Genomic DNA, 12,207 nt, shown 5'->3' on the forward strand with positions numbered 1-12,207 from the left:
TCTCTGTTGAGAGATTTTCACACTTACGTCAAAGACTCTCTTTTCTTTTTTTTCTCTCCTGGGCTCCCGAGGGACGCTTTCGTTTGCATAGCGTCGGTTCTTCCCACAGTGACGGACAATTGTGGTGAGAGTGAGGGAGAGGAAGGAAGGAAGGCATCTCGTGCAATATATTTTTGCCTCAAGAGGGGAAAGGTTACTTGCAGGTAAGTAAGGATTCTGATGGACCTGCGGCAGAAATGGTTTAATAATTGACGAAAAGACTTTGCTAAAGAAGATAATATTCAAAGATTCATTGAAAATGACGCTCAGTTTTTAAGGTACAATAATCATTCCAATTTGATTTTTTTCTGCAAATTTATTGACTCTTTTACGACGCTACAGATGGGCCTTTGTATCGTCCTTGTCGAAGGGACGATAGACAGTTCATCTCAGTCTATAATATCTACAGACCTGGAATACGATAGATAGTTGATTCTCCTGTTACTGTACGGGGAGATATCTTGTATCTCTTCTGTTACCATACAGGGAGACATCTTATGCATCTCCTGTGACTGTACAGGGAGACATCTTGTGTCTCTCCTGTTACTGTACAGGGAGACATCTTGTGTCTCTTGCATCAAGCGTCTTTCCTTGTCGGCTCCTGTCGGTGCCATAAGCGAGGTCCAACCCCAGGCTTGTGTGTCCTCCTTACAGAATCCAGATCTTTCATCTCCTCTCGCAAGCAGAGGATTAATCTCCCACCCTTCAGGGTGTCTATGATATCAACTCCTATGAAGTCCTACGGCATGGCTAATCCTCTTCCTCCGAATTGGAAGCCAATCAGTGGCTCTTTTATGGTATCTCGCCTCCGTTTCATTGCCTCCGTGAGAGACAGACGAGGTCGATCTCATCGAATCCCATGCCACTCTAAGAGACTTGTGTCAGTCTTGTGTGTCGGTGAGGTATACGTATAGAGGTAGGAGACTACCCCATCGCCTGGAGATCACATTTGCACTCGATGAAAAACTATCTGACTCTTTAGCCTGTCACTTTTCAAGCCGCTATTTCCTCTCTCTCTCTCTCTCTCTCTCTCTCTCTCTCTCTCTCTCTCTCTCTCTCTCTCTCTCTCTCTCTCTCTCTCTCTCTCTCTCTCTCTCTCTCTCTCTCTCTCTCTCTCTCTCTCTCTCTCTCTCTCTCTCTCTCTCTCTCTCTCTCTCTCTCTCGGCGAAGTTTTCATTACTTTTCCACCGATTTTTTTCGACCCCCTTCTTACCTACCGCTGCCGCCATTTGCTGCCCTGCTCATGTTTGATAACTGCTTTCTTTTTTTTCTCCCAGATGCAACAGGGGACGTTGGCTCTCGCCGTTGGTAATAAGTTGGTGCCTTGAAATGACGTCGTTTATCCTCTGGACAAAACGCAAATTGATTCAGTTAGGAGGCCATTCTTCTCCAGGGTTATGGGATTAACACATTGGCACGTTTTGTTGTTCCTTGGGCTGGTATTTTCCGGGAGAGAGAGAGGGGGGGAGAGAGAGAGAGAGAGAGAGAGAGAGAGAGAGAGAGAGAGAGAGAGAGAGAGAGAGAGAGAGAGAGAGAGAGAGAGAGAGAGAGAGAGAGAGAGAGAGAGAGAGAGAGAGAGAGAGAGAGAGAGAGAGAGAGAGAGAGAGAGAGAGAGAGAGAGAGAGAGAACAGAATTAGTCATTTTCATCTAAGTGTTAAAAGTTAATGCAAATCTTAGGAGTACAAAATATAATCAAACATCCATAAAAATCCTGGTATATTTCCCTTCATAAACACTCTAAAATTTTTCTTTTTTTTCTCTCCTGACTAAAAATTGTAAACATGGATAATTTGAAATACCATAGAGGTAAAATTTACGTCTCGTCAGATGTGAAATAGCATATCTTGTACTGGAGTTATGTTATTGCACTTGAACTTTTTCTTATATATATATTTCCCCTCCAAGGCTTGTCTTCTGAACATATACCGCATACGATCCATTGTGTCTCCTCGTGTCCTGAGGCTTTACTTCGAAATTGCCTCCATCACAGAAAAGCCCAGCCCCCTCAAACCCTTGCCAGGGTTATATCTTAGAGTGGAAGGGAAGCAGGTGAGGGGAATTGGAAAGGAGAGGAAGGGGAAAAAAATATAGAATAGGGAAGGATGATAATGGGGTTGGATGGGTTGGATGGGAAATGAAAATGGGAGTGTATTATCATCTGGACCAACAGCAAGAGGGAGAGAGAGAGAGAGAGAGAGAGAGAGAGAGAGAGAGAGAGAGAGAGAGAGAGAGAGAGAGAGAGAGAGAGAGAGAGAGAGAGAGAGAGAGAGAGAGAGAGAGAGAGAGAGAGAGAGAGAGAGAGAGAGAGAGAGGGTGTGTGACATTTTGAAGGAATCAGCTGTAACTAGATAAGAGGCGGACGATGAATTATGGTAATGGTCTCAAATGAGTTTGGTAACTACATCAAGAGTCGTTTTGAGAATGGGACGTCCGTGGTGGCTATGAAAATGGCTCGAACATAAGGGATGAATGTCTGTGATGAATAATCTAGCCATAAACTGAGCCATGAATATGATAGGCGAGAAAATTAGGTTATGGCTTTCAAAGACCATGAATAATGAATGCTTGTTATGTGACACTTATCATAACTCACACGAGTATATTAATAGCCCAAAAACTTTCCCTGCGTTGAGCGCTACGTGCTAGTCTTGTCTAATTACAGAATCTCACTATGGGTATAGAATTTTTAAGAGAGAGGCCCTTCGAGTGTACAAACAACTCTATGTACTGTACAACTAGGTGATTACACACACACACACACACACACACACAAACACACACCACGCAAAGACATACACATAAGGCCCAAAGCCATACATATGGGCGAAGGACATCGAACAAACAGGCACATATCTTTAATCTTCTCAACAACACGACTTCCACAGACCCCAACACCCACTCTCCACAGCATTTTATTTACCCAGTAAAGCAACAAATTTTTCTGGGGGAGTTCTATATTGTCCACAGGCATAAGGTACGAGGCGAAGAACTCAGTCGTTGACGTTTCCATAGACAAAGACTAGTATATCTATGACTCCATAGAAATGACCTCGTCTCTTGAGGACAACGATGTAATTGCTGGAATATGAGGGGCTCCTACCCATCCCCTGAGAACGAAGACTTAACCCTGTAAGAGGGAACGACCATGGGTGGAATTGTCGTACTCCAACGATGAAGTTGGTGGACTCAGTAGATGGAGTTATCGTTCTCGAGGTAAGTTATCGTACCCACATCGGTTAAGGCGTTCGTACCCAAGGTAACTTAAATCATCGTACTCTTCCAGTTAAGTTGTTGTGCTTAACAAATTCTGTCGTCTTTCAGAATTAAGCCGGTGCACTCCTGGGGTTAAGTTATCGTACTGTCTGGATTATCGAGCGGTCAAGGGTTTGAAAAAAGTTATCATTACGGGAAGGTCCATAAACAGTGAGTCTCCTCACATAAACAGTGAGTCTCTTTCACCATTCCCAGGGGTCGAAGGGGCAAAGCTTTTCGACTTCCCCCACCGAGGTCTCTGCACAGCAAGTGGAGGGAGTCAACACCACTCACGGTGCTATAGAATACCCTATAATGTCCGAGTGTTCTTTCTTTGTTGTTGTTTTTGTTTTTTTGGAGGGAGGGGCAAATCGGGAGTAACATTTGTAACCCAATCGGAATATCGAAAGTCCCAATGTCTCACCATTACGGGGACACTGAGAATCCTGTTCCTGGACGTTACGGAATATCGGGAATGCAATTTGTTGGCGCCTGGTCGACAGGGTTCGTGAAAGAATTTTTCGGGTATGAAGAACCGAGGCGGAGGGATAGGAAAAAAAGAGAGATTGTTCTTGTTGATCGAGGTCATGATTTTGATCGTGTTGATGTAAATGATTATTTTGATCACTCGAGAGAATAATTGTACCTCCTTGCTGTTATTCATCACATGGATAATGTATATATATATATATATATATATATATATATATATATATATATATATATATATATATATATATATATATATATATATATATTTCTTTCCTTTCATACTATTCGCCATTTCCAGCGTTATCGAGGTAGCGTTAAGAACAGTGGACTGGGCCTTTGAGGGAATATCCTCACCTGGCCCCCTTCTCTGTTCCTTCTTTTGGAAAATAAAAAAAAAACGTGTGTGTGTGTGTGTGTGTGTGTGTGTGTGTGTGTGTGTGTGTGTGTGCGTGTATTAACTCTGAATTCTTATGTTTGTTTTTATTTCCTATGGCGTCACATAGGAGAAACTCTGTATTACGGACGACTTCCTTACATAACTGTAGCCAAGATAAGATGTCTTAGTGTAAGTCTTTATAAGGATCAGAGTTGTGTCTCCCGGGCGTATGTCATTATTATGGTACTCTTAATTATATCTTATGAGGTCAGTAAAGTCTTATTTGGCTTAATTAAGCAAGACAAGTGCAGGGGCCTTTTCATTAACTTGTCTTTGTTTCGTCCCCTCTTTGTTCATATAGCCCTTTATGTTTCTGGTGCTTCTTTGTACGAACGTCTCTCTCTCTCTCTCTCTCTCTCTCTCTCTCTCTCTCTCTCTCTCTCTCTCTCTCTCTCTCTCTCTCTCTCTCTCCCTTATAAATGCAGGCAATACCATCTTTGCTCCTGCCACTGCACCTAATAGAGCCACGGTAATGAGAGGAGAAAAAAGAATGGTCTTCACCGTACTATAATCTTATTCATCATCTATTGGTTTTGTGTACGTGTGTGTGTGTGTGTGTGTGTGTGTGTGTGTGCGTGTGTGAAACGAGGGGTGAGGGGTGACTCCTTTAGTGGCGCGTGTGATGGATGTTTTGTATAGGAAAACTTGAACAACATGTGAGATAAATGTATTGGGAACCGATGACCAGACTGGAGTGTTCCCGTATCCTGTTTTGATAGGGAGAGAGAGAGAGAGAGAGAGAGAGAGAGAGAGAGAGAGAGAGAGAGAGAGAGAGAGAGAGAGAGAGAGAGAGAGAGAGAGAGAGAGAGAGAGAGAGAGAGAGAGAGAGAGAGAGAGAGAGAGAGAGAGAGAGAGAGAGAGAGAGAGACGAAGTAAGAAACAAATACCTTAAACCTTTGCCTTTTTTTTTTTCACTACGCACCAGAAAAAAAGATGTATAGAAATGAGAATCATTCTTGCACAAAGTATATGAAAATAGATAAGCCATTTCTTCAGAGTCTCATCTCGACTGCAACTGACGAAGGTTCAATACTTTACAACTTCTGTAAGACTGAAGGAGGAGCCATGGTGCGGGTTTATCACGTAGCGAGTCTTGGGGGTTTCAATCAGAGAGACAGATGAACTCACTATGATCCCAGTTCTCAATGCACGGGTTCATTTCCGAAGCTGAGCTGAGCTTAGGCAAGGCAGGGCCACCTTGGCTAGCTGGAGTGATGTACTATGGTATGTTCGAAGCTGTCGATACCAGATCCAGGTTCTCATGTAAAGTGGTAGTAGGAGAGGCCAAAAAAAAGAAAAGAAAAAAATAAGGGGGAATACTGTTACAAGAAGCCTAACACATACAGCGGCAAAAGTATTGAAAAACGGGGTTCGATTATAGGACATGGCTGAAGTGTTCGGAGGGGGGTTCGATGCCGTCTCCGAAGCACGGTTTTCGAAACGTTTGTTGCTAGATAGTTTCCACGAATGTGATCTTCCGTTGCATCTGATGACAACAAATGCTGGTAGCTCCAACATAGACATATATATACAACAGTATTATGAATGACACGAAGAATGATGACATGATACAAGCTGAAGCTGAATTAGAAACTGTCAGTCCTTCTGCTTAAATGAAAGGAAGGAAAAAAAAATAACATGATCAATAGTTTCGAAGCGTGATGTGTCGAATCACCCCAAGACAATGATGGTATTGTCTGAACTCACTGCATTGTGCTCAGTGTATTTGACCTACAAACACAAGCAACGCTTCGAACAATCCTCGACCAGCTTGAAGATGCACCCGTTCGAAACACACCCAATAATTCCCGAAATTATGCTGGAAATCATGTCTTCAAGAAATTAGCGAATCTTCGCGGTGGGGAAACCACCGCCATTAATTCAGTTTCCCAGCCAGATAATGGAGTCATTAGCCCCCACAGGAGCCTCTCGCTCACAAGTTTTCCCCGTGGTAACGAGGTCCATTTTGACGTCTACCAAACACTTGCCCGTTCCTTAACTCCCCCCGTGCGTCGTAACCTTCGAGACGGACGTGGGTGTTGAGAGGGTAATTTGAACCAGGTCGCTCACGTTTTGAGTCGTAGCGGGGTTACTGAGTGGGGTTACTTGACCAGAACGCTGAACATCTGAGACGTTCGTACTTAAAGAAGGGCGTTCATCTTTAGAGATGCGGCTTCTGAGAAAGTAATTTGATCAGGAGATTCATCTTTTCAAGCGGTGGTACTGAAGGGGAAAGTTGAGCAAATCTCTCGGGTTTAGAGACTCGAGTACTTGAAAAGGTAATATGAGCAAGTAATTCATCTTTTGAAGACGTTCATCACATTACTCATAGGAGGATACCAATTCATCAATCGTAATGGGTTAAGATTTCCTCACTACAGGCAATGCCTTACTCATCTTCAAAATGGCCTTTGTGCTTCTGATCCATCTTAGTATCACAAATTTGTGTATATTGTTGTATTATCTTCTTGACCTTAACCTCAACACCTCTGTCTTCATCAAGTTGTCAAAAAAAAACAAAATCAACCTCATTCACCCCAACCCGTGTTGTAGAATTCCCTGCCTTAGTTAACTTTGTCCAAAGACATTCACCTTTGTTACTTGCTATACCTCGCGTGCGTGGCGCCCTTTTAGACCTTAACTCAGCTTTCATTACTTTATCCTAAAGCCTTGTGGCTCCTGTGTTTGTCAACGGCCATCACAAGATGTGGAGGAAAGACAGGATTATCCCGACTGTTCGACCACCCTCCTCACAGGTCTGGACTTTCGAGTCGTTTGTTCTTGTCAGGCTCCTCTCTTATTAAACCTATAGTTCACCTGTGTTCCTCGTGCTAATCTATTCTTCTTCCCCCGTTACCCAAATAAAAAAAAAGAAAGTGGTTTTGCGAGACTTTGTGTCGGCAGCAATGACTTTACTGGCACACTCTGTGAAAAAAGAAAAAATTATCCATTGGCTTCCTATGGGTTTTCCTCTGGGTATTTCTATCATAGACGATATTCCATAGATGTATCTATCACCATTTAACTGGACTCTAGAATATTTTCCGTTACTACTTTGGATATAAAGGATATAAATCCATTTACTACCATCTCATTCTCACATTTTCTAGGGTTCTCTTCGACACATATTTCTTCCCAGTTCTTTTTTCATCCTGTCCCTTACTCACGTTTGTCACTCATCTCCTCCTTTTCCTCTTCTTCTTACCGTTCGTTTCCCTCATGCTCTCCCTCCCAGGTCTTCCACCACCTCCCTCCCTCCCTCCCTCTCTCCCTCCCTCTCCCTCCTTCTCTTCCTCTTCAAAAACCTGAGCTTTCATCCTCCCACTTTTGGTACAAGAAGGTCTCATTTGATGCGGCTCAGCCCCCCTCATCACCACCCCATAGGTTTTAACAGGAACGCTCTAACCTCTCACTCTACTACCTGTCTTTCTTGATTCCTCTCCTTCCCTCCCCTTCGTCGAGATTTCCCCTTCACATCTCTCTCTCTCTCTCTCTCTCTCTCTCTCTCTCTCTCTCTCTCTCTCTCTCTCTCTCTCTCTCTCTCTCTCTCTCTCTCTCTCTCTCTCTCTCTCGTTTACACATGAAGCTAAACATGGGAAACTTTCTCCTCGAGCTAAGTAGCCCCTCCCTCTGCGATTCTCAGTTGCTCGGGGCCCCACTGCCTGATGGAACACTGTATGCAAATTTGATCACCAGGAGGAAAATTTCTGGGCGTTCCGGAGGGTGGACTGAGAACGTTGTTAGTTCAGGCTGGGAGAGAGAGAGAGAGAGAGAGAGAGAGAGAGAGAGAGAGAGAGAGAGAGAGAGAGAGAGAGAGAGAGAGAGAGAGAGAGAGAGAGAGAGAGAGAGAGAGAGAGAGAGAGAGAGAGAGAGACTCCGGCACTAAGTCGAGGAGATACCTGGAAGATCCCCTCTCTCTCTCTCTCTCTCTCCCTCCTCGTGGTACACATGGGGAAGGGACAGAGGAAAAGATCACTGGGAAAACATTCACATACATGCTATCAAATATAATCAGTCTCCACCAAATGAGTTATCAAATATGAACCTAACCTGAGGGGCGTTCATCCCAAGATAATTGCATTATTAGAATACAGTTTTCTGAGAAGACCAAATAGAGTTTCCCACCTTTTTTTTTTTGTAAGACATAGAGGCCCTCAGCACTTGAAAACAAGATGATTATAGGATATTGCAAATATAATATTTACAAAGAGAGAGGCATATATTCAACTCTAGTAATTTCCCAGTCCTCAAAATTTCCAGCTCAGTGGGTGAATGGATTTCCTACAAAAGGACAAAAAGCGACGAAATACATAACTGCTAGTAATTAGGGTTGAACCCATTCATCTCTAAGGCTCAACCGGTCCGTTTAGAATTTAATTGGTAGCCTGGCTAACGACACACTGTATACGTTATCAAGATTAAAAAATAAAAGAAATGGTAGGATCTGCCAGAGGGGTTTTTGCTATTCACAGCAGGAGAGTTGGATGCTCCATTTATTCCTCTGTATCTATAAGATATAGCCAAACAGCTCCTGCTAGAGTTGATATATAAGCCGTCGTGGTATCTGAAGTTGGTCTATACGCTTATACAGATCCTCCGTCATCTGCTGGAGTAGCTATGGCCATCATAAGTAACGATGAAGAGGACTGGAAAGAGTTTAGTGTTAACTTTGGGATCTAAGAGAACGTAGCCTCACTCTGTGTCTCTGAAGAGCACTTACTCAATTACGAGACTTAATCTGAGTGTAGGTGGAGGAGATCCAGTATCTCTCACACCTGTAGGAAACGAAACAAACATTAAGCGACTCGCCATCCATACAGACGTGTGACTTTCTCCAAGAAAAGAGGAGTGTGTCTCCCATCTGAGTTCTTGTCCTATCTGGTAAAAGATGTGACACACATACCTAAAGTATCCCAAATGCTTTACATGTCTGACTGCAAAATGGAAAACACAAGTGATTACGTCTTAGAACAACGATGTTTTGGTAACTTTGATTCGGGTTCTGTTGAAGGGACAATGCGATTTATAGAAATGTAATAAACAATTAGGGTACACTGATGTTAGAATACCTAATTGATCTGCAATAAATATTAGGAACAATATATGAAATATAACCAGATATCTTATCTCATTCTTTCTGGGTATGAGTTAAAATCATTACAATTTCCATCTAAAAAAAAATCAAGATAATCATCCAAATAAATAATTAAATCGACTTCAGAAAAAAGAGAAAGACACAGACTTCCCTCCTCTATAGTTTAGCTCTGAAGAGGAATATATTACGAGTGCTGATCTATGACCCAATACGACCCACTCGACGGAAATGGAATTAATTGAATGAAAGTTATGAAAGAGCAGACATCCCTGTCGTATAGTTCAGGAAACAAAAGAACAGCATTACTAACACAGGCTGGGGGGGGAGGTCGTGGTATCCTCTTGTGAATAATTTCTGCATGTCATGTGTCGGTCAAAGGTGAAATTTTCGAACAGAGAATTTCTTTTTTTTTTTTTCTTTGTTGATGGCGGGTGGAGGTGGGAGGTGAGGGGTCGTGTTATTTCCTATCCGTCAGCTTGCCCGCTATATTTCATGTCGTCATCTCAGGAGTGGGAAGAAAGAAAGAGAAAAAAATAGAAAAGATGGAAGAAATAGAAAGAAAAAGAAAGTGAAATGAAAGAAAGAGATAAAAGAAAGGAAAAACAATAAAGAAAATGAAAAGAAAATGAAGAAAAGAAATAAGAAAGAGATAAAGCAGAGAACTTAAAAACTTATGAAAAGCACGAAATAAGGGAAGATTTGATCCACTGAAAACCATGGTAGAGACAGAATGATTCGTGGGTTCTGTTGCCATACGATTACTGCAATGAAGTGACAGTGCTGGGTGGCAATGAAGTAAGGGAGGAAAGAAATAAGATGTGCAAAGGAATTTACTCTCTCTCTCTCTCTCTCTCTCTCTCTCTCTCTCTCTCTCTCTCTCTCTCTCTCTCTCTCTCTCTCTCTCTCTCTCTCTCTCTTTATACCACGGCAGTTGGAGGTGAATGAAGTAGTCATGGTCAGGTTAGGTCGTTCGACCTTCAGACTTTCCGATATTCTGACCTTTCTTGAAAGAGTTGGAATCGCTGTTTTCTTTCTATCTTGTTTCCCAAAAGAAAAAGAAAATCCTTTCTTCGCACAATGGCAGTCGAGGGTAAGTGTGCAAGTGTGTTTGATTCCCATCATTTTTGGGTGCGTTACGGGTGTGAGAATTGAACCCTTGTGTGTGTGTGTGTGTGTGTGTGTGTGTGTGTGCGCTCCGATTTCGTATCGTACAAACAGGTTATATGACACCATTTACCCATTTAACGTGAGGCTTCGAAGCGAAGATGAACAACTAACAGCTTCTGGCTATGAGTCGACGGGCCCCATTTCCAGGATTCGAACCCTGGCGGCCCTAACCGCTGTACCTCCACATTAGACCTGTCCGTCGTGTCATTGTTCTCCATTACACAAATTCTTGCCTTCGACGAACCATACTCTGCTGCATTTGTCTCTACCAACCAACTTTCCGTGACACACACACACACACACACACACACACACACACACACACACACACACACACTCAGTCTGTGCCACACATATACAAGTTACCACATCACTAGTTTTCTTACAGGCAACCCCCTTCCATTAAGACGAACTGCTAACTGGAAAGAAATCCCCTGTATATATGCAAACTCCTACATAAAAAAAATCCTCTGAATACATACAAGAGTCTATATAAAGATAAATCCTGTCTACGCAGACAAATCCCTACATAAAGAGAAATCCTGTCTACACAAACAAACCTCTTCCTACATACAGACAAATCCACTCCATGCAGACAAACATACTCCATACCCCTACCATCCTCCTCCTCCTCCTCCTCCCTTCTCATACCACCTCTGAAAAATCTTGTGCCCTCCTGCACTATCTCTTTCCTTCCCACTTCAGTGTCCATGATCTCTCCCTCCCCCAAAACCAACTCTGACGTCTCCCTCGCCCAGGGAAGTCCCCCACCAATCTCTCAAGTTCTCTCCGTGAATATGTAGGAGGCATTAGTGTCTCCGGTGAAGATTTACGACCCACCAGGAAGGGAAAACGCTCCCATCTTGGTATAGCCCCAAGAACCACCACCCTCCAAGGCTAAGTAACAGCAAGAAAGAATGGAGTTCCCTAAGAATAAACACTACAGATCGAGGGAGTAAACTTAGGCAAAAGAAGAATCTGGTCCTGGAGTCTCAAGATGCATCACGGAACTCGAGGATCAACTTAGACCCCCCACCCAAGATTCTTGCGTTCCAGCCAGTAATCTTATTTCTAAGTACAGAGAATCTTAGAACAATGGGATGTCTGAACACCAGTCTGGTCAGATTTAGGCAAAATCTGAGGTACTAAAGACGTGTTAGGTCATCCTTTTGTTTTCCTGAGATCGTCCACAGGCTGGCTCTCCAGTACAAGGCCATCTTTCCGAGACAACTTATATTTCCTTGTTTAACTTCGAACTCGACGTTCATCCCTTCCATAAAACATTCATACGTATCATGAATTATTCATTTGATATGCCCCTTTATGCTCATTGTCAAATAAACTATATAAACTTCAATTAAAGCAAGATGACATACTGTATATACACAAGACACGTAAGTAAATATAAGGACGCTATAGCTACTGGGCAAATGGTCAAGTGGAAGTAATAATTGTAGACAAAATAAAGGGTAGACCAATGTTGACTCTGTTGATCATAATGCAAGAGGGATGACCTGAGTCACATATTATATTCAAGCTGTACTTACAACTGTGAGAGGAATACCTGGAATAAGTTATATCCCTCGCTGGAATACATTCTGTGTAGACATGGACAATACACTCTCAAAGAAAAAAAATAATAATAATCCTTCAGTCCAGTTCTGTACAGATGAAGCGCTGGTGTGAGTGTAATTCCAACCAGATATGAGAAATAAAGCGATATTC

The sequence above is a fragment of the Panulirus ornatus genome, chromosome 30 (assembly GCF_036320965.1).
Source record: "Panulirus ornatus isolate Po-2019 chromosome 30, ASM3632096v1, whole genome shotgun sequence".
NCBI lineage: Eukaryota > Metazoa > Arthropoda > Malacostraca > Decapoda > Palinuridae > Panulirus > Panulirus ornatus.